The sequence below is a fragment of the Rattus norvegicus genome, chromosome 16, assembly GCF_021556685.1.
Source record: "Rattus norvegicus strain SHRSP/BbbUtx chromosome 16, alternate assembly SHRSP_T2T, whole genome shotgun sequence".
Lineage (NCBI taxonomy): Eukaryota > Metazoa > Chordata > Mammalia > Rodentia > Muridae > Rattus > Rattus norvegicus.
The window spans coordinates 44271285-44296218 of record NC_141549.1 but is presented as its reverse complement, the minus strand read 5'-3'; the positions used below and the strand labels follow the sequence as shown (position 1 = coordinate 44296218).

The 24934-nt window shown below is 36.5% G+C and overlaps 1 protein-coding gene and 1 pseudogene; one reads left to right on the top strand and one right to left on the bottom strand.

Moving 5' to 3' along the window:
* The window catches only part of Erich1 (glutamate-rich 1), a gene marked incomplete at its 5' end in the record, with an annotated part of 52793804 nt that overhangs the window by 39368145 nt on the left and 13400725 nt on the right, over positions 1–24934 (bottom strand).
* Positions 282–1232, top strand: Rcn1-ps9 (reticulocalbin 1, pseudogene 9; annotated as a pseudogene).

The window sequence follows — 24934 nt, the reverse complement described above, 5'->3', positions numbered from 1 at the left end:
GAGCAGCAATGGGAGGAGAAGCCCTTGGTCTTGTGAAAGCTTAATGCCCCTGTATAGGGGAAAATAAGAACAGGGAGACAGGTAGGGGCAAGTGGGTGGGTCAGTTGGTGGGTGGGTACGGGTACACCCTCCTAGAAGACGGGGGAGGGGTGGGATAGGGGGCTTTATGGATGGGAAACCAGGAAAGGGGATAACATTTGAAATGTAACAAAAGCCCTCATTGAGGAGGGGACAGCGGCTACAGTGCACCGAGCTAGCCTCCCTTTGTTCAAGACTCTGGCATGAGGTGTCCACCTCGAACTTGCTCCGGGACTGCTGCTGGCACTGGTGCTGGCACTGTGGTCTTGGTTCAGATCGATTCAGAGCTGAGTGAGTGGCAGCCCGAGGACAACCAGAGCTTCCAATACAATCAAGAGGTCTTCCTGGGCATGGAGGACTCCAAGATCTTCGATGAGCTAAGCCCGGACGAGAAGAAGAGGCTGGGGAAAATTGGTGAACAAATTGACAGTGATGGAGGCGGCCTTATTACTATTGAGGAGCTGAAAGTTTGGATGAAACAGGTAAAGAAAAGATACATCTAAAATAATGTGGCTAAAGTCAGGAAGGATTAAGTTAGGGACACAGACAAAAAGATCTACTGGGAAGAATAGAATATAAGGAGGCCATCTATGGCTAGTACCTGGGAAACTACGCTGAATTCCACGACAGTTCTGATCATCATACCTTTCAAAAGTTGCTGCCACGATATTAGAGGAGGTTTAAGGCTTCAGACCTTGACGGCAACCTGACAACTACTCGGGAAGAGTTCACTGACTTTCTGCATCCAGAGGAGTTTGAAATTATGAAAGAGATTATAGTTCTGGAAACCCTGGAGGATATTGACAACAACGGGGATAATTTTGTGGACCATGATGTGTACATCATGGACATGTTTTCCCACAAGGACAATGGCCCTGAGCCCGGCTGGATTTTGTCTGAATCGGAGCAGTTCAATGATTTCCAAGATCTGAACAAGTATGGGAAGCTGGACTAGGATGAGATTTGCCACTGGATCCTTCCTCAGGACTATGACCATGGACAGGCTGAGGCCCAGTGTCTGGTGTATGAGTCAGACGAAAAAAAAGGATGAGATGCTAACCAAGGAAGAGATTCTAGACAACTGGAACATGTTTGAGGGAAGTCAAGCCACCAACTACAGGGAAGATCTTAGAAAAAATCATGATGAACTTTGAAAGAAACTCATTCTCATCTAGCCAACAGTCACAGGCTTACTGCGGATGTTCTGGGTGATAGCTGTAGTTGTCAAGTGTATAGAATTGTGTCCCTAAACCTTGAGATTATACCTCAGATTGGGATAAAAATTATTTTCCACTCCATATTTACTGGAAAATAACCAACCCTATTTATTTTAGTAGGATTTCCCCTGAAGCACATTAAACTCTTCACAAATTGCAGGTCTCTGAAGGAATACATTGCTACAGCATGATTTCCTTCACTCTTTCCCTACTTAATTAATTAATTAATTAGTGGGCAAGAAATCATGAAAGGGTTCAGCAACTCAAGGTGGGTGGTGGGGACACTGTACAGAATAATCACTATGTATTTGAATTATTAAATTTTGGGTTTTCTTAGTTGCCACTCTTAAATGGTGGTGAAGGTAAAGGCTTGAAGGACTCAATTTTGTCTTTTCCTATGTCAGCCAACCATGGTATTTCAAATTCTTTATATTTAGAGTTGTTATTGTAATTGGTACATATACGTTTGTGCATTTTCCTGTATGGACCTGCTAATGTGTACAATAAACCCACATCCTTGTGGTTTTGTTTAGCTTTGTTTTTAATACAAAGAAGCAGAGTTCCCTGCACTCAAATCCCATGGGGGAGAGAGCTGGACCCTCCGAAGTGTGGACACTCCTGAGAAATCAGAGGAGACTACCTTCTCCCCACATTCCAGACCCAAGAGGGAATTGCTTAATGCCAACTGTCCCCATGGGTGCAAGGACCCAGGAGCAATCAGGGCCAGGAACCTTCTCATTCCTGCCTTGCCTATAGGTGTAAGATAGTCTCCAAGAATGCCTAAACACCTCAGAAGGAGCATGTGTTCTAAGAAAAGACTGAAAGAAAATAAGAAAACAGTTCTAGAGGAGTGCAAACACAGAGGCCTACCAGAGGGTCAAGCCACTCTCAGAAACATCAAAACAAGAAAACACCAGAGACAACCCAATGGCTCGAGGCAAGCTCAGGACACTTAGGAACAGAAACTGAGCCTACTTGGCATCATCAGAGCCCAGTTCTCTCACGAAACATAATACTGGATCCAAACACACCAGAAAAGCAAGATTTAGATTTAAAATCACATTTTATGATAATGATGCAGGACATAAGTTAGTCCCTTAAACAAAGGTAGGACAACACAAACAAGTAGAAGCCCTTACAGAGGAAACACAAAAATGCCAGAAAGAATTATAGGAAAACACAAACAAACAGGTGAAGGAATTAAACAAAACTGCCCAGGATTTAAAAATGGAAATAGAAACAATAAAGAAAACACAAAGGGAGACAACCCAGCCCTGGAGATAGCAAACCTAAGGAAGAGACAAGGAGTCATAGATTCAAGCATCACCAACAAAATACAAGAGATAGAAGAGAGAATCTCAGGGGCAGAAGATATCATACAAAACATCAACACAACTGTCAAAGATAATGTAAAATGCAAAAAGCTCCCAGCCCAAAACATCCAGGAAATCCAGGACACAATGAGAAGATCAAACCTTAGGATAATATGTATAGAAGAGAGTGAAGAATCCAAACTTAAAGGGTCAGTAAATATATTCAACAAAATTATAGAAGAAAATGTCCCTAAGCTAAAGAAAGAGATGCCCATAGATATACAAGGAGCCTATAGAACTCCAAATAGATTGGACCAGAAGAGAAATTCCTCCTGTCAAATAATAGTTAAAACACCAAATGCACAAAACAAAGAATGAATATTAAAATCAGTAAGGGAAAAAGATCAAGTGACAAATAAAGGCAGACCTATCAGAATTACACCAGGTTTCTCACCAGAGACTATGAAAGCCAGAAGATCATGGACAGATGTGTTACAGACCATAAGAGACTACAATTGCCAGCCAAGGCTATTATATCCTACAAAACTCTCATTTAACAGACTGGGAGAAACCGAGATATTCCATGACAAATCCAAATTTACACAATATCTTTCTACAAATTCAGTCCTACGAAGGATAATAGATGGGAAACTGCAACACAAGGAAAAAAACTATGCCATACAGAAAGCAAGAATATACTCTCCTTGCAATGAAACCAAAAGGGAGACAAACAGACATAATTCCACCTCTAACAACGAAAATAACAGAAAGCAACAATCACTATTCCTTAATATTTCTCAACATCAACAGACTTAGTTCCCAATAAAAAGACATAGACTTACAGACTGGATTCATAAACAGGACCCAGCATTTTGCTACATATAAGAAACAAACCTCAGAGACAAAGACAGACATTACCTCAGAGTAAATGGCTGCAAAACAACTTTCCAAACAAATAGCCCAAAGAAAAAAAGCTGGTGTTGCCATCCTAATATCAAATAAAATTGAGTTTCAACCAAAAGTCATTAAAAAGTTAAGGAAGGACACTTCATATTCATCAAAGGAAAAACCAACTGAGAAGAACTCTTAATCCTAAATATCTATGCTCCAAATGCAAGGGCACCTACGTTCATAAAGGAAACCTTACTAAAGCTCAAATCACACATTGTACCTCACACAATAATAGTAGGAGATTTCAACACCCCACTCATCAATGGACAGATCAAGGAAACAGAAATTTAACAGAGACATAGAGAAACTGACAGACATTATGAACCAAATGGATTTAACAGATATTTATAGAACATTCCACCCTAAAACCAAATTGACCTTATAATCTCTCACAAAACATGTCTCAACAGATACAGGAAGATAGAAATAATCCCATGCATCCTTTCAGATAACCACAGACAAAGGCTGGTCTTCATTAACAACAAAAAACACAGAAAGCCCACATATACATGGAAGTTGAACAACCTTCTACTCAATGACAACTCAATCAAGGAAGAAAAAAGAAAGAAATTAAAGACTTCTTAGAATTTAATGAAAATGAAGATACAACATACCCAAACTTACGGGACAAAATAAAAGTAGTGCTAAGAGGCAAACTCATAGCTCTGAGTGCCTGCAAAAAGAAACAGGAGAGAGCATATGTCATCAGCTTGACAGCACACCTAAAACCTCTAGAATAAAAAGAAATAAATAAACCAAGAGGAGTAGAAGGAAGGAAATAATCAAACTCAGGGCTGAAATCAACTAAGTAGAAACAAAAAGGATTATACAAAGATTCAACAAAACCAGGAACTGGTTCTTTGAGAAAATCAGCAAAATAGATAAACCCTTAGCCAAACTAACCAGTAGTCACAGAGAGTATATCCAAAATAACAAAATCAGGAATGAAAAGTGAGTAACACCAGAATATGAGGAAATTAAAAACATCATCAGATCCTCCCTCAAATGACTATATTCAACAAAACTGGAAAATGTGGAGGAAATTGATATTTTTTTAGACAGATACCAGGTACCAAAGTTAGATCAGGAGCAAATAAACCATCTAAACAACCACCCCATAACTCCTAAAGAAACAAAAGCAGTTATTAAAAGGCTCCCATCCAAAAAGACCCAGGACCAGATGGGTTTAGTGCAGAATTCTATCGGACCTTCATAGAAGATGTCATACCAATACTATCCAAACTATTCCACACAACAGAAACAGACAGAGCACTACGAAATTCCTTCTCTGAAGCCACAATTACTCTTATACCTAAACCACACAAAGACCCAACAAAGAAAGAGAACTTCAGACCAATTTCCTTTATGAATACTCATGCAAAAATACTCAATAAAATTCTTGAAAACCAAATCCAAGAATACGTCAAAATGATCATCCATCATGATCAGGTAGGCTTCATCCCTGGGATTCAGGGATGGTTTAATATATGAAAATTCTTCAATGTAATCCCCTATATAAACAAATGCAAAGATAAGAAATACATGATTATTTCATTAGATGTTGAGAAAGCATTTGACATAATTCAACACCCCTTCATGACAAAAGTCCTGGAAAGATCATGAATTCAATGTCCACACCTTAAAAACAGTAAAAGCAATATACTGTAAACCAGTAGCTAACATCAAACTAAATGGAGAGAAACTTGAAGTAATACCACTAAAATCAGGGACTAGACAAGGCTGCCCATTCTCTCCCTACTTATTCAAAATGGTACTTGAAATCCTATACAGACCAATCAGACAATGAAAGGTCAAAGTGATACAAATTGGAAGGGAAGAAGTCAAAATATCAATATTTGAAGATAAAAAGATAGTATACTTAAATGACCCCAAAAGTTCCACCAGAGAATTACTTAAGCTGATCAACGACTTCAGCAAACTGTCCGAGTATAAAATTAACTCAAACAAATCAGTAGCCTTCCTCTACTCAAAGGATAAACAGGCTGAGAAAGAAATTAGGGAAATGACACCCTTCACAATAGTCCCAAATAATATAAAATATCATGGTGTTACTTTAACCAAGCAAGTGAAAGATCTGTATGACAAGAACTTCAAGTCTCGGAAGAAAGAATTTGAAGAAGATCTCAGAAGATGGAAAGATCTCCCATGCTCATGGATTGGCAAGATGAATATGGTAATAACTGCCCAGTTTGCCAAAAGCAATCTACAGATTCAATGCCAAACCCATCAAAATTCCTACTCAATTCTTTATAGAGATAGAGTAACTTGCAAATTCATTTGGAATAACCTAAAACCCATGATAGCAAAACGTATACTCAACAATAAAAGAACATTTGGGGGAATCACCATCCCTTTACCTCAAGTAGTATTACAGAGCAATAGTCAGAAAAACTGTATGGTATTGGTACAGTGTAAGGCAGATAGATCAGTGGAACAGAATTGAAGAACCAGAATTGAGCCCACATACCTATGGTCACTTGATCTTTAGCAAAGCATCTAGAACCATCCTGTGAAAGATAGCATTTCTTTCTTTTTTTTTCTTTCTATTATCTTTCTTTTTCTTGGTTGCTGAGAATACATAGACACAGCAAGTGTTTCACAAACGGAATGGCAGTTTCTTGGAGAATTCTTTGTTCCAAGCAGAACGTACTTGTACAAAACATATTTTTCAATAAATAGACACAGCAAGTGTTTCAGGAACATAATTGCCGTTTCTTGACGAATTCTCTTCATTCCAACCGGGACGCCTTTGTAGCAAGCGTACTTTTCAAGATATAGACACGGCAAATATTTCGCACCCTGATTTGCAGTTTCTTGGCGAATTCTCTTCGTTCCAAGCGGATGCACCTGTAGCAAGCATACTTTTCTAGATATAGATCAGATGGCATTTTGCACATATATTTGTAGTTTCTTGGCATATGCTATTTGTTCCAACTGGAATGCGCTTGTAGGAAGCATACCTTTCAAGATAGAGACACAGCAAGCGTGTTCCTAATGGAATGGTTGTTTCTTGGCAAAATCTCTTATTTCCAAGCAGGACACATATGTAGCAAGCTTACTTTTCAAGATATAGACAGATCATGCATTTCTTAAATGAAACTGCTGTGTTTTGGAGAATGCTCTTTGTTCCGAGTGGGATGCTCTTGGACTAAGGTTAATTTTCAAGATATAGACAGAGCAAACATTATCGAATGGACTCGCAGTTTCTTGGTGAATTCTCTTTGTTATAAGCGGGACAGGCTTGTACAAATTGTGCTTTTGAAAGATAGACACAGCGTTTCGCGAACGGAATCAGTTTCTTGGAGAATTCTCTTTGTCTCAAGCAAGACACACATGTATACAGCATGCTTTTCAAGATCTAGAGAGAGCTAGCGTTTCGCGAATGGAATCTTAGTTTCTTGGCAAAATCTCTTATTTCCAAGCGGAAAGCATACTAGGAAGCACAGTCCTCTCTTTAAGACAGCAAGCTTTCGCATAGAGAATCGTACTTTCCTTGCGAATTCTCTTCATTCAAATGGTTGTTTCTAGGAAAATTCTTTTTGTTCCAAGTGGGATGTGCTTTTAGCAAACATACTTTCCAGGATGTAGACACAGCAAGCATTTCTGATACCGAATTGCAGTTCTTTGGTGATATCTCTTCTTTCCAAGCAGGACGTGCTTGTAGAAAGCACACCTTTCAAGATATGGAGAAAGGTAGCATTTTGCACTCTTATTTGCAGTTTCTTGGCAAATTCTAATGCAAGCATACTTTTCAAGAAATAGACAGCGCAAACGTTTCCTAAAGGGAATGGTTGTTCTTGGCAAATTCTCTTAGTTCCACGCGGGACACATATGTAGCAAACGTACTTTTCAAGATATATAGAGAGTACGTGTTTTGCGAACGAAATTGCCTTATCTTTGTTCCAAATGGGACGTGCTTCTAGCAAGCATATTTTTCGAGATACAGACCCAGCAAGTGTTTCGCGAACAGAAGCACAGTTTCGTGGTGAATTCTCTTCGTTACAGGTGACATGCGCCAGACGCAAGCACACTTTTCAAGATATAGAGGCAGATGGCATTTTGAACACGTATTTGTAGTTTCTTGGCAAATTCTATTTGTTCCAACTGGATTGTGCTTCTTGCAAGCATACTTTTCAAGATAGAAACAGAGGAAGTGTATCCCTAAGGGAATGGTTGTTTCTAGGAGAATTGGAACAAAAAGAATTCTTTTTCTATATCCCAAAAAGTCCACATATTACTACTGTGGCCTATTGGGAACTAACTGAATTCATCAAGTTACTTAGATTCTTCTTGGATACTTTGGCTTTATCGTGAATAGTACCCTTACTACAAGCGCATTCTATTGGGAACCTACTGAATTAACCATGATACTTAGATTCGGTTCGTTAAAATATTGCTATATTTTGAAAAGTACCCTTATAACAAGCGTGTCTTACTGGCAATTAAGTGATTTCGGGAGATACTGTGATCCCATTATTAAAAAGGTTGCTGAATCTTGAAAAGTACACTTATTACTAGAGCCTGCTCATGGGAACTACCTGAATTCACAAAGAAACAGTGTTTCAGTTCATGAAAATTTTGCTGTATCTTGAATAGTACCCTTATTACAAGCCCATCCCATTGGGAATCTACTGAATTCATCCATGATACTTAGATTCAGTCAGTGAAAATGCTGCTATATCTTGAAAAGTACACTTATGCAAGCATGTCCTATTGGGAACTCACTGAATTCGCGTAGAAATTTTGATTCCATTAGTGAAAATTTTTCTAAATCCCGAAAGGTCCACTTATTGCTACCGCGGCCTAGTGGGAACTAACTGAATACGCCAAGTAAAAGATTCGGGTAGTGAAAATTTTGATAAATCTATAAAAGTACACTTATTACTAGAGCCTGCTAATGAGAACTACCTGAATTCATAAAGAAAATGTGTTTCAGGTCGTTACAATTTTGCTGTATCTTGAATAGTACCCTTATTAAAAGCACATCCTCCTGGAACCTACTGAATTCGCTATGATACTAAGATTAAGTCAAGGAAAATGTTGCTATATCTTGAAAAGTACACTCATATAAGAATGACTATTGGGAACTCACTGAATTCCCCCTTAAATTTTGATTCCATTTGTGAAAATTTTTCTATACCCGATAAGTCCACTTATTACTATCGCGGCATAATGGGAAATAACTGAACTCGCCAGGTCAAATATTCGGCTCGTGAAAATTTTGCTAAATCTTTCAAAGAACACTTATTACAAGGCCTCTTATTGAGAAGTAACTGAATTTGGGAAGAAACTAAGATTCCACTAGTGAAAAAGTTGCTCTACTTTGAACAGTCCATTTATAAAAGCATGTCCTCCTATTGGGAATCTACTGAATTCACCATGTTACTTAGATTCCGTCCATTAAAATGTTGCTATATCTTGAAAAGTACACTCATACAAGCATGTACCATTGGGAACTCACTGAATTCGCCTAGAAATTTTGATTCCATTCGTGAAAATTTTTCTATATCCCGAAGAGTCCACTTATTACTATTGTGGCCTATTGGTAACTAACTGAATTCACCAAGTTACTTAGACTCGGCTCACGAAATTTTGATAAATCCTTAAAAGTACACATATTACTAGAGCCTGCTAATGCGAACTAACTGAATTCACAAAGAAACAGTGTTTCAGATCGTTAAAATGTTGCTCTATCTTGAATAGTACACTTATTACATGCGAATCCTATTGGGAAACTACTGAATCAGCAATGACACTTACATTCCGTTCGTGAAAATGTTGCTATATATCTTGAAAATCACACTCATACAAGCATGTCCCATTGGGAACTCACTGAATTTCCCTAAAATTTTGATTCCGTTCATGAAAATTTTTCTGTATCCCGAACAGTCCACTTATTAGTATTGCGGCCTATTGGGAACTAACTGAATTCACCAAGATACTTAGATTCGGCTCATGAAATTTTGATAAACCTCGAAAAGTACACATATTAGTAGAGTCGCCTAATGAGAACTAACAGAATTCACAAAGAAACAGTGTTTCAGTTCGTTAAAATGTTCCTCTATCTTGAATAGTACCCCTATTACATGCGAATCTTATTGGGAACCTAGTGAATTTACCACGATACTTAGATTCCGTTCGTGAAAATGTTGCTATATCTAGAAAAGCACACTCATACAAGCATGTCCCATTGGGAACTCACTGAATTCGCCTAGAAATATTGATTCCATTCGTGAAAATTTTTCAATATCCTGAACAGTCCACTTATTACTACGGCGGTCTATTGGGAACAAACTGAATTCACCAAGTTACTTATATTCGTCCCACGACAGTTTGATAAATCTTTAAAAGTACACATATTACTAGAGCCTGCTAATGGGAACTAACTGAATTCACAAAGAAACAGTGTTTCAGTTCGTTAAAATGTTGCTCTGTCTTGAAAAGTACCCTATTACATGTGAATCCTATTGGGAACCTAGTGAATTCACCATGATACTTAGATTCCGTTCGTGAAATGGTTGGTATATCTTGAAAAGCACACTCGTGCAAGCATGTCCCATTGGAAACTAACTGAATTCGCCTAGAAATTTTGATTCCGTTCGTGAAAATTTTTCTATATCCCGAACAGTCCACTAATTACTATTGCGGCCTTTTGGGAACTAACTGAATTCACCAAGTTACTTAGATTCCTCTTATGTATTTTCGACAAATCTTTAAAAGTTCACATATTACTAGAGCCTGCTAATGGGAACTAACTGAATTCACAAAGAAACAGTGGTTCATTTCGTTATAATGTTGCTCTATCTTGAATAGTACCCTTATTACATGCGAATACTATTGGGAACATACTGAATTCACCATGATACATAGATTCCGTTCGTCAAAATGTTGCTGTATCTTGAAAAGCAAACTCATACAAGCATGTCCCATTGCAAACTCACTGAATTCACCTAGAAATTTTGATTCCGTTCGTGAAAATTTTTCTATATCCCGAACAGTCCACTTATTACTACGGCGGTCTATTGTGAACAAACTGAATTTACCAAGTTACTTAGATGCGGCCCACGAAAGTTTGATAAATCTTTAAAAGTACACATATTACTAGAGCCTGCTAATGGGAACTAACTGAATTCACAAAGAAACAGTGTTTCAGTTCGTTAAAATGTTGCTCTATCTTGAATAGTACTCTTACTACTTGCGACTCCTAATGGGAACCTACTGAATTCACCATTATACTTAGATTCCGATCGTGAGAATGTTGCTATATCTTGAAAAGGACACTCATACAAGCATGTCCCATTGGGAACTCACTGAATTCGCCTAGAAATTTTTATTCCGTTCATGAAAATTTTTCTATATCCCAAACGGTCCACTAATTAGTATTGTGGTCTATTGGGAACTAACTGAATTCACGAAGTTACTTAGATTCGGCCCACGAAAGTTTGATAAATCTTTAAAAGCACACATATTACTAGAGCCTGCTAATGAGAACTAACTGAATTCACAAAGAAACAGTGATTCAGTTCGTTAAAATGTTGCTCTATCTTGAATAGTACTCTTATTACATGCGAATGCTATTGGGAAACTACTGAATTCACCATTATACATATATTTCGTTCGTCAAAATGTTGCTGTATCTTGAAAAGCACACTCATATAAGCATGTCACATTGCGAACTCACTGAATTCGCCTAAAAATTTTGATTCTGTTAGTGAAAATTTTTAAATATCCCGAAATGTCCACTTATTACTATTGTGGGCTATTGGGAACTAACTGATTTCACCAAGTTACTTAGATTCGGCCCACGAAAGTTTGATAAATCTTTAAAAGTACACATATTACAAGAGCCTGTTAATGGGAACTAACTGAATTATAAAGAAACAGTGATTCAGTTCGTTAAAATGTTGTTCTCCCTTGAATAGTACCCTTCTTACATGCGAATCCTATTGGGAACCTAGTGAATTCACCAGGATACATACATTTCGTTCGTCAAAATGTTGCTATATCTTGAAAAGCACACTCATACAAGCATGTCCATTTGGAACTAACTGAATTCGCCTAGAAATTTTGATTCCGTTCGTGAAAATTTTTCTATATCCAGAACAGTCCACTAATTACTATGGCGGCCTATTGGGAACTAACTGAATTCACCAAGTTACTTAGTTTCGTCTTATGTATTTTTGACAAATCTTGAAAAGTACACATATTACTAGAGCCTGCTAATGGGAACGAACTGAATTCACAAAGAAACAGTGTTTCAGTTCGTTAAAATGTTGCTCTATCTTGAATAATACCCTTATTACATGCGAATCCTATTGGGAACCTACTGAATTCACCATGATACATAGATTCGGTTCGTCAAAATGTTGCTGTATCTTGAAAAGCACACACATACAAGCATGTCCCATTGCGAACTCACTGAATTAGCCTAGAAATTTTGATTCCGTTCGAGAAAATTTTCCTATATCCCGAACGGTGCACTTATTACTATTGCACTATAGGGAACTAACTGAATTCAGCAAGTTACTTAGATTCTGCCCACGAAAGTTCGACAAATCTCTAAAAGTACACATATTACTAGAGCCTGCTAATGGGAACTAACTGAATTCACAAAGAAACAGTGTTTCAGTTCGTTAAAATGTTGCTCTATCTTGAATAGTACCCTATTTACATGCCAACCCTATTGGGAACCTAGTGAATTCACCAGGATACATATATTTCGGTCGTCAAAATGTTGCTATATCTTGAAAAGCACACTCGTACAAGCATGTCCCATTTGGAACTAACTGGATTCGCCTAGAAATTTTGATTCCGTTCGTGAAAATATTTCTATATCCCGAACAGTCCACTAATAACAATTGCAGCCTATTGGGAACTAACTGAATTCACCAAGTTACTTAGGTTCCTCTTATGTATTTTCAATAAATCTTTAAAAGTACACATATTTCTAGAGCCTGCAAATGGGAACTAACTGAATTCACAAAAAACAGTGTTTCAGTTCGTTAAAAGGTTGCTCTCTCTTGAATAGTACCCTTATTACATGCGAATCCTATTGGGAACCTAGTGAATTCACGATGATACTTAGATTCCTTTCTTGAAATGATTGCTATATCTTTAAAAGCACACTCATACAAGCATGTCCCATTGGGAACTCACTGAACTCGCCTAGAAATTTTGATTCCGTTCGTGAAAATTTTGCTATATCGCGAACAGTCCACTAATTACTATTGCGGCCTATTGGGAAATAACTGAATTCACCAAGTGATTTAGATTCGTCTTATGTATTTTCGACAAATCGTTAAAAGTACACATATTACTAGAGCCTGCTAATGGGAACTAACTGAATTCACAAAGAAACAGTGTTTCAGTTCGTTAAAACGTTGCTCTCTCTTGAATATTACCCTTATTACATGTGAATCCTATTGGGAACCTAGTGAATTCACCATGATACTTAGATTCCGTTCGTGAAATGTTTGCTATATCTTGAAAAGCACACTCCTACAAGCATGTCCATAGGGAAGTCACTGAATTCGCCTAGAAATTTTGATTCCGTTCGTGAAAATTTTTCTATATCCCGAACAGGTCACTAATTACTATTGCGTCCTACTGGGGACTAACTGAATTCACCAAGTTACTTAGATTCTTCTAATGAAATTTCGACAAATCTTGAAAAGTACACATATTACTAGATACTGCTAATGGGAACGAACTGAATTCACAAAGAAACAGTGTTTCAGTTCATTAAAATGTTGCTCTATCTTGAATAGTACCCTTATTACATGTGAATCCTATTGGGAACCTAGTGAATTCACCATGATACTTAGATTCCTTCCGTGAAATGGTTGCAATATCTTGCAAAGCACACTCATACAAGCATGTCCAATTGGGAACTCACTGAATTCGCCTAGAAATTTTGATTCCATTCGTGAAAATTTTTCTATATCCCAAGCAGTCCACTAAATACTATTGCGGCCTATTAGGAACAACTTCAATTCAGCAAGTTACGTAGATTCGTCTCATGTATTTTCGACAAATCTTTAAAAGTACACATATTACTAGAGCCTGCTAATGGGAACTAACTGAATTCACAAATAAACAGTGTTTTAAGTAGTTATAATGTTGCTCTATCTTGAATAGTACCCTTATTACATGCGACTCTTATTGGGAACCTATTGAATTCACCATGATACTTAGATTCTGCTCCTGAAAATGTTGCTATATCTTGAAAAGCACACTCATACAAGCATGTCCCATTGGGAACTCACTGAATACGGGAAGAAATTTTGATTCCGTTCGTGAAAATATTTCTATATCCCTAACAGTCCTCTAATTACTATTGCGGCCTATTGGGAACTAACTGAATTCACCAAGTTACTTAGGTTCCTCTTATGTATTTTCAATAAATCTTTAAAAGTACACATATTTCTAGAGCCTGCTATTGGAAACTAACTGAATTCACAAAAAACAGTGTTTCAGTTCGTTAAAATGTTGGTCTCTCTTGAATAGTACCCTTATTACATGCGAATCCTATTGGGAACCTAGTGAATTCACCATAATACTTAGATTCCGTTCGTGAAATGTTTGCTATATCTTGAAAAGCACACTCATACAAGTATGTCCCATTGGCAACTTACTGTATTCGCGGAGAAATTTTGATTCCGTTCATGAAAATTTTTCTATATGACGAACAGTCCACTAATAACAATTGCGGCCTATTGGGAACTAACTGAATTCACCAAGTTACTTAGGTTCCTCTTATGTATTTTCAATAAATCTTGAAAAGTACACATATTACTAGAGCCTGCTAATGGGAACTAACTGAATTCACCAAGAATCAGTGTTTCAGTTCATTAAAATGTTGCTCTCCCTTGAATAGTACCCTTATTACATGCAAATCCTATTGGGAACCTAGTGAATCACCATGATACTCAGATTCCGCTCCTGAAAATTTTGCTATACCTTGAAAAGCACAGTCATACAAGCCTGTGCCTTTGGGAACTCCCTGAAATAGACTAGAAATTGTGATTCCGTTCGTGAAAATTTTTCTATATCACGAACAGTCCACTAATAACTATTGCGGCTTATTGGGAACTAACTGAATTCACCAAGTTACTTAGATTCGTCTTATGTATTTTAAATAAATCTTTAAAAGTACATGTATTACTAGAGCCTGCTAATGGGAACTAACTGAATGCACAAAGAAACAGTGTTTCAGTTCGTTAAAATGTTGCTCTCTCTTGAATATTACCCTTATTACATGCGATCCTATTGGAAACCTAGTGAATTCACCATGATACGTAGATTCCGCTCCTGGAAATGTTGCTATATCTTCAAAAGCACACTCATACAAGCATGTCCCATTGGGAACTCACTGAATTCGCCTAGAAATTTTGATTTTGATCGTGAAAATTTTTCTATACACCGAACAGTCCACGAATTACTATTGTGGCCTATTGGGAAATAACTGAATTCACCAAGTGATTTAGATTCGTCTCATGTATTTTCGACAAATCTTTAAAAGTAAACATATTACTAGAGCCTGCTAATGGGAACTAACTGAATTCACAAATAAACAGTGTTTCAAGTAGTTATAATGTTTCTCTATATTAAATAGTACTCTTATTACATGCGAATTCTATTGGGAACCTAGTGAATTCACGATGATACTTAGATTCCTCTGGTGAAAATGTTGCTATATCTTGAAAAGCACAGTCATACAAGCATTTCTCATTGGGAACTCACTGAATGCGCCTAGAAATTTTAATTCCGTTAGTGAAAATGTTTCTATATCCCATACAGTCCGCTAATTACTATTGCGGCCTATTTGGAACACACTGAATTCACCAAGTTACTTAGGTTCTTCTTACGTATTTTCAATAAATCTTTAAAAGTACACATATTTCTAGAGCCTGCTAATGGGAACTAACTGAATTCACAAAATCAGTGTTTCAGTTCGTTAAAATGTTGCTCTCTCTTGAATAATACCCTTATTACATGCGAATTCTATTGGGAACCAAGTGAATTGACCATGATACTTAGATTCCGTTCGTGAAATGTTTGCTATATCTTCAAAAGCACACTGATACAAGCATGCCACATAGGAAACTTTCTGAATTCGCTTATAAATTGTGATTCCGTTCGTGAAAATTTTTCTATATCACGAACAGTCCACTAATAACTATTGCGGCCAATTGGGAACTAACTGAATTCACCAAGTTTTTAGATTCGTCTTATGTATTTTAAATAAATGTTTAAAAGTACACATATTACTAGAGCCTACTAATGGGAACTAAAAGAATTCACAAAGAAACAGTGTTTCAGTTCGTTAAAATGTTGCTCTATCTTGAATAATAGCCTTATTACATGTGAATCCTATAGGGAACCTAGTTAATTCACCATGATACGTAGATTCCTAACCTGAAAATGTTGCTATATATTGAAAAGCACAGTCATAGAAGCATGTCCCATTGGGAAATCACTAAATTCGCCTAGAAATTTTGATTCTGATCGTGAAAATTTTTCTGTACACCGAACAGTCCACTAATTACTATTGCAGCCTATTGGGAAATAACTGAATTCACCTAGTGATTTAGATTCGTCTCATGTATTTTCGACAAATCTTTAAAAGTACACATATTTCTAGAGCCTGCTAATGGGAACTAACTGAATTCACAAATAAACAGTGTTTCAAGTAGTTATAATGTTGCTCTATCTTAAATAGTACCCTTATTACATGCGAATTCTATTGGGAACCTAGTGAATTCACGATGATACTTAGATTCCTCTCGTGAAAATGTTGCTATATCTTGAAAAGCACAGTCATACAAGCATTTCTCATTGGGAACTCACTGAATGCGCCTAGAAATTTTGATTCCGTTCGTGAAAATTTTGCTATATCCCGAAGAGTCCACTAATTACTATTGCGGCCTATTGGGAACTAACTGAATTCATCAAGTTACTTAGATTCGTCTTATGTATTTTCGAGAAATTTCTAAAAGTACACATATTACTAGAGCCTGCTAATGGGAACTAACTGAATGCACAAAGAAACAGTGTTTCAGTTCGTTAAAATGTTGCTCTCTCTTGAATATTACCCTTATTACATGCGATCCTATTGGAAACCTAGTGAATTCACCATGATACATAGATTCCTCTCGTGAAAATGTTGTTATATCTTGAAAAGCACAGTCATACAAGCATGTCCCATTGGGAACTCACTGAATTCGCCTAGATATTTTGATTCCGTTCGTGAAAATTTTTCTATATCCCGAACAGTCCACTAATTACTATTGCGGCCTATTGGGAACTAACTGAATTCACCAAGTGACTTAGATTCGTCTTATCTATTTTCAATAAATCTTTAAAAGAACACATATTACTAGAGCCTGCTAATGGGAACTAACAGAATTCACAAAGAAACAGTGTTTCAGTTCGTTAAAATGTTGCTCTATCTTGAATAATAGCCTTATTACATGTAAATACTATTGGTAACCTAGTTAATTCACCATGATTCTTAGATTCCGCTCCTGAAAATGTTGCTATAGCTTGAAAAGCACACTCACAGAAGCTTGTCCCACTGGGAACTCACTGAATTCGGCATGAAATTTTAATTCCGTTAGTGAAAATATTTCTATATCCCGAACAGTCCGCTAATTACTATTGCGGCCTATTGGGAACTAACTGAATTCACCAAGTTACTTAGGTTCCTCTTATGTATTTTCAATAAATCTCTAAAAGTACACATATTTCTAGAGCCTGCTAATGGGAACTAACTGAATTCACAATAATCAGTGTTTCAGTTCGTTAAAATGTTGCTCTCTCTTGATTAGTACCCTTATTACATGCGAATCCTATTGGGAACCTAGTGAATTGACCATGATACGTAGATTCCGTTCGTGAAATGTTTGCTATATCTTGAAAAGCACACTGATACAAGCATGTCCCATAGGGAACTTACTGAATTCGCTTAGAAATTTAGATTCCGTTGGTGAAAATTTTTCTATATCACGAACAGTCCACTAATAACTATTGCGGCCAATTGGGAACTAACTGAATTCACCAAGTTACTTAGATTCTTCTTATGTATTTTCGATAAATCTTTAGAAGTACACATATTACTAGAGCCTGTTAATGGGAACTAACTGAATTCACAAAGAAACAGTGTTTCAGGTCGTTAAAATGTTGCTCTCTCTTGAATATTACCCTTATTACATGTGAATCCTATTGGCAACCTAGTGAATTCACGATGATACTTAGATTCCTCTAGTGAAAATGTTGTTATATCTTGAAAAGCACAGTCATACAAGCATTTCTCATTGGGAACTCACTGAATTCGCCTAGAAAATTTGATTCCGTTCGTGAAAATTTTGCTATATCCCGAACAGTCCACTAATTACTATTGCGGCCTATTGGGAACTAACTGAATTCATCAAGTTACTTAGATTCGTCTTATGTCTTTTCGAGAAATTTCTAAAAGTACACATATTACTAGAGCCTGCTAATGGGAACTAACTGAATGCACAAAGAAACAGTGTTTCAGTTTGTTAAAATGTTGCTCTCTCTTGAATATTACCCTTATTACATGCGATCCTATTGGAAACCTAGTGAATTCACCATGATACATAGATTCCTCTCGTGAAAATGTTGTTATATCTTGAAAGCACAGTCATACAAGCATGTCCCATTGGGAACTCACTGAATTCGCCTAGATATTTTGATTCCGTTCGTGAAAATTTTGCTATATCCCGAACAGTCCACTAATTACTATTGCGGCCTATTGGGAACTAACTGAATTCACCAAGTGACTTAGATTCGTCTTATCTATTTTCAATAAATCTTTAAAAGAACACATATTACTAGAGCCTGCTAATGGGAACTAACAGAATTCACAAAGAAACAGTGTTTCAGTTCGTTAAAATGTTGCTCTATCTTGAATAATAGCCTTATTTCATGTAAATACTATTGGTAACCTAGTTAATTCACCATGATTCTTAGATTCCGCTCCTGAAAATGTTGCTATAGCTTGAAAAGCACACTCACAGAAGCTTGTCCCACTGGGAACTCACTGAATTCGGCATGAAATTTTAATTCCGTTAGTGAAAATATTTCTATATCCCGAACAGTCCGCTAATTACTATTGCGGCCTATTGGGAACTAACTGAATTCACCAAGTTACTTAGGTTCCTCTTATGTATTTTCAATAAATCTCTAAAAGTACACATATTTCTAGAGCCTGCTAATGGGAACTAACTGAATTCACAATAATCAGTGTTTCAGTTCGTTAAAATGTTGCTCTCTCTTGATTAGTACCCTTATTACATGCGAATCCTATTGGGAACCTAGTGAATTGACCATGATACGTAGATTCCGTTCGTGAAATGTTTGCTATATCTTGAAAAGCACACTGATACAAGCATGTCCCATAGGGAACTTACTGAATTCGCTTAGAAATTTAGATTCCGTTGGTGAAAATTTTTCTATATCACGAACAGTCCACTAATAACTATTGCGGCCAATTGGGAACTAACTGAATTCACCAAGTTACTTAGATTCTTCTTATGTATTTTCGATAAATCTTTAGAAGTACACATATTACTAGAGCCTGTTAATGGGAACTAACTGAATTCACAAAGAAACAGTGTTTCAGGTCGTTAAAATGTTGCTCTCTCTTGAATATTACCCTTATTACATGTGAATCCTATTGGCAACCTAGTGAATTCACGATGATACTTAGATTCCTCTAGTGAAAATGTTGTTATATCTTGAAAAGCACAGTCATACAAGCATTTCTCATTGGGAACTCACTGAATTCACCTAGAAAATTTGATTCCGTTCGTGAAAATTTTGCTATATCCCGAACAGTCCACTAATTACTATTGCGGCCTATTGGGAACTAACTGAATTCACCAATTGACTTAGATTCGTCTTATGTATTTTCGGTAAATCTTTAAAAGTACACATATTACTAGAGCCTGCTAATGGGAACTAACAGAATTCACAAAGAAACAGTGTTTCAATTCGTTAAAATGTTGCTCTGTCTTGAATAATAGCCTTATTACATGTGAATACTATTGGTAACCTAGTTAATTCACCATGATTCTTAGATTCCGCTCCTGAAAATGTTGCTATAGCTGGAAAAGCACACTCTCAGAAACATGTCCCACTGGGAACTCACTGAATTCGCCTTGAAATGTTAATTCCGTTAGAGAAAATTTTTCTATATCCCGAACAGTCCGCTAATTACTATTCCGGACTATTGGGAACTAACTGAATTCACCAAGTTACTGAGATTCGTCTTATGTATTTTAGATAAATCTTTAAAAGTACACATATTACTAGTGCCTGATAATGGGAACTAACTGAATTCACAAAGAAACAGTGATTCAGTTCGTTAAAATGTTGCTCTCCCTTGAATAGTACCCTTATTACATACGAATCTTATTGAGAACCTCCTGAATTCGCCAGATTCTTAGATTCTGCTTCTGAAAATGTTGCTATACCTTGAAAAGCACACTCATACAAGCATGTCCCAATGGGAACTCACTGAATATGGGAAGAAATTTTGATTCCGTTCGTGAAAATTTTTCTATATCCCTAACAGTCCTCTAATTACTATTGCGGCCTATTGGGAACTAACTGAATTCAACAAGTTACTTAGGTTCCTCTTATGTATTTTCAATAAATCTTTAAAAGTACACATATTTCTAGATCCTGCTAATGGGAGCTAACTGAATTCACAAAAATCAGTGTTTCAATTCGTTAAAATGTTGCTCTCTCTTGAATAGTACCCTTATTACATGCGAATCCTATTGGGAACCTAGTGAATTTACCATGATACGTAGATTCTGTTCGTGAAATCTTTGCTATATCTTGAAAATCACACTGATACAAGCATGTCCCATAGGGAACTTACTGAATTCGCCTAGAAATTTTGATTCTGATCATGAAATTTTTTCTCTACACCGAACAGTCCACTAATTACTATTGCAGCCCATTGGGAAATAACTGAATTCACCAAGTGATTTAGAATCGGCGCCTGTATTTTCGACAAATCTTTAAAAGTACACATATTTCTAGAGCCTGCTAATGGGAACTAACTGAATTCACAAATAAACAGTGTTTCAAGTAGTTATAATATTGCTCTATCTTAAATAGTACTCTTATTACATGCGAATCCTATTGGGAACCTAGTGAATTCATGATATTACTTAGATTCCTTTCTTGAAAGGACTGCTATATCTTTAAAAGCACACTCATACAACATGTCCCATTGGGAACCAACTGAATTCGCCTAGAAATTTTGATTCCGTTCGTCAAAATTTTTCTACATCGCGAACAGTCCACTAATTACTATTGCGGCCTATTGGGAACTAACTGAATTCATCAAGTTACTTAGATTCGTCTTATGTATTTTCGAGAAATCTCTAAAAGTACACATACTACTAGAGCCTGCTAAGTGGAACTAACTGAATTCACAAAGAAACACTGTTTCAGTTCGTTAAAATGTTGCTCTCTCTTGAATATTACCGTTATTACATATGATTTCTATTGGGAACCTAGTGAATTCACCATGATTCTTACATTCTGCTCCTGAAAATGTTGCTATATCTTCAAAAGCACAGTCATAAAATCATGTCCCATTGGTAACTCACTGAATTCGCCTTGAAATTTTAATTCTGTTAGTGAAAATTTTTCTATATCCCAAACAGTCCGCTAATTACTATTCCGGACTATTGGGAACTAACTGAATTCACCAAGTTATTTAGATTCGTCTTATGTATTTTAGACAAATCTTTAAAAGTACACATATTACTAGTGCCTGAAAATGGGAACTAACTGAATTCACAAAGAAACAGTGATTCAGTTCGTTAAAATGTTGCTCTCCCTTGAATAGTACACTTATTACATGCGAATCTTATTGGGAACCTCCTGAATTCGCCATGATACTTAGATTCTGCTTCTCAGAATGTTGCTATACCTTGAAAAGCACACTCATACAAGCATGTCCCATTGGGAACTCACTGAATATGGGAAGAAATTTTGATTCCGTTCGTGAAAATTTTTCTATATCCCTAACAGTCCTCTAATTACTATTGCGGCCTATTGGGAACTAACTGAATTCACCAAGTTACTTAGGTTCCTCTTATGTATTTTCAATAAATCTTTAAAAGTACACATATTTCTAGAGCCTGCTAATGGGAACTAACTGAATTCACAAAAATCAGTGTTTCAGTTCGTTAAAATGTTGCTCTCTCTTGAATAGTAACCTTATTAAATGCGAATCCTATTGGGAACCTAATGAGTTGACCGTGATACGTAGATTCCGTTCGTGAAATGTTTGCTATATCTTGAAAAACACACTGATACAAGCATGTCCCATAGGGAACTTAGTGAATTCGCCTAGAAATTGTGATTCCGTTCGTGAAAATTTTTCTATATCACGAACATTCCACTAATAACTATTGCGGCCTATTGGGAACTAACTGAATTCACCAAGTTACTTAGATTCGTCTTATGTATTTTAAATAAATCTTTAAAAGTACACATATTACTAGAGCCTGCTAATGGTAACTAACAGAATTCACAAAGAAACAGTGTTTCAGTTCGTTAAAATGTTGCTCTGTCTCGAATAATAGCCTTATTACATGTGAATCCTATACGGAACCTAAGTTAATTCACCATGATACTTAGATTCCTTTCTTGAAATGATTGCTATATCTTTAAAAGCACACTCATACAAGCATGTCCCTTTGGGAACTCACTGAATCGCCTAGAAATTTTGATTCCGTTCGTGAAAATTTTGCAATATCGCGAACAGTCCACTAATTACTATTGCGACCTATTGGGAACTAACTGAATTCACCAAGTGACTTAGATTCGTCTTATGTATTTTCGTCAAATCTTTAAAAGTACACATATTACTAGAGCCTGCTAATGGGAACTAACAGAAGTCACAAAGAAACAGTGTTTCAAGTAGTTATAATGTTGCTCTATCTTACATAGTACCCTTATTACATGCGAATCCTATTGGGAACCTAGTGAATTCACGATGATACTTAGATTCCTTTCTTGAAATGATTGCTATATCTTTAAAAGCACACTCATACAAGCATGTCCCATTGGGAACGAACAGAATTCGCCTAGAAATTTTGATTCCGTTCGTCAAAATTTTTCTATATCGCGAACAGTCCACTAATTACTATTTCGGCCTATTGGGAACTAACTGAATTCATCAAGTTACTTAGATTCGTCTTATGTATTTTCGAGAAATCTCTAAAAGTACACATACTACTAGAGCCTGCTAAGTGGAACTAACTGAATTCACAAAGAAACACTGTTTCAGTTCGTTAAAATGTTGCTCTCTCTTGAATATTACCGTTATTACATATGATTTCTATTGGGAACCTAGTGAATTCACCATGATTCTTAGATTCTGCTCCTGAAAATGTTGCTATATCTCAAAAGCACAGTCATAAAAGCATGTCCCATTGGTAACTCACTGAATTCGCCTTGAAATTTTAATTCCGTTAGTGAAAATTTTTCTATATCCCGAACAGTCCGCTAATTACTATTCCGGACTATTGGGAACTAACTGAATTCACCAAGTTATTTAGATTCGTCTTATGTATTTTCGAGAAATCTCTAAAAGTACACATACTACTAGAGCCTGCTAAGTGGAATAACTGAATTCACAAAGAAACAGTGTTTCAGTTCGTTAAAATGTGGCTCTCTCTTGAATAGTACCCTTATTACATGCGAATCTTATTGGGAACCTAGTGAATTCACCATGATACTTAGATTCCGCTTCTGAAAATGTTGCTATACCTTGGAAAGCACACTCTTACAAGCATGTCCCATTGTGAACTCACTGAATACGGGAAGAAATTTTGATTCCGTTCGTGAAAATTTTTCTATATCCCTAAGAGTCCACTAATTACTATTGCGGCCTATTGGGAACTAACTGAATTCACCAAGTTACTTAGATTCCTCTTATGTATTTTAAATAAATCTTTAAAAGTACACATATTACTAGAGCCTGCTAATGGGAACTAACAGAATTCACAAAGAAACAGTGTTTCAGTTCGTTAAAATGTTGCTCTCTCTTGAATAGTACCCTTATTACATGCGAATCCTATTGGGAAACTAGTGAATTCACCATGATTCTTAGATTCCGCTCCTGAAAATGTTGCTATATCTTGAAAAGCACACTCATAAAAGCATGTCCCATTGGGAACTGACTGAATTCGCCTAGAAATTTTGATTCTGATCGTGAAAATTTTTCTATACACCGAACAGTCCACTAATTACTATTGCGGCCTATTGGGAAATAACTGAATTCACCAAGTGATTTAGAATCGTCTCATGTATTTTCGACAAATCTTTAAAAGTACACATATTACTAGAGCCTGCTAATGGGAACTAACAGAATTCACAAAGAAACACTGTTTCAGTTCGTTAAAATGTTGCTCTCTCTTGAATATTACCCTTATTACATATGATTCCTATTGGGAACCTAGTGAATTCACCATGATTCTTAGATTCTGCTCCTGAAAATGTTGCTATATCTCAAAAGCACAGTCATAAAAGCATGTCCCATTGGTAACTCACTGAATTCGCCTTGAAATTTTAATTCCTTTAGTGAAAATTTTTCTATATCCCGAACAGTCCGCTAATTACTATTCCGGACTATTGGGAACTAACTGAATTCACCAAGTTATTTAGATTCGTCTTATGTATTTTCGAGAAATCTCTAAAAGTACACATACTACTAGAGCCTGCTAAGTGGAATAACTGAATTCACAAAGAAACAGTGTTTCAGTTCGTTAAAATGTGGCTCTCTCTTGAATAGTACCCTTATTACATGCGAATCTTATTGGGAACCTAGTGAATTCACCATGATACTTAGATTCCGCTTCTGAAAATGTTGCTATACCTTGGAAAGCACACTCTTACAAGCATGTCCCATTGTGAACTCACTGAATACGGGAAGAAATTTTGATTCCGTTCGTGAAAATTTTTCTATATCCCTAAGAGTCCACTAATTACTATTGCGGCCTATTGGGAACTAACTGAATTCACCAAGTTACTTAGATTCCTCTTATGTATTTTAAATAAATCTTTAAAAGTACACATATTACTAGAGCCTGCTAATGGGAACTAACAGAATTCACAAAGAAACAGTGTTTCAGTTCGTTAAAATGTTGCTCTCTCTTGAATAGTACCCTTATTACATGCGAATCCTATTGGGAAACTAGTGAATTCACCATGATTCTTAGATTCCGCTCCTGAAAATGTTGCTATATCTTGAAAAGCACACTCATAAAAGCATGTCCCATTGGGAACTGACTGAATTCG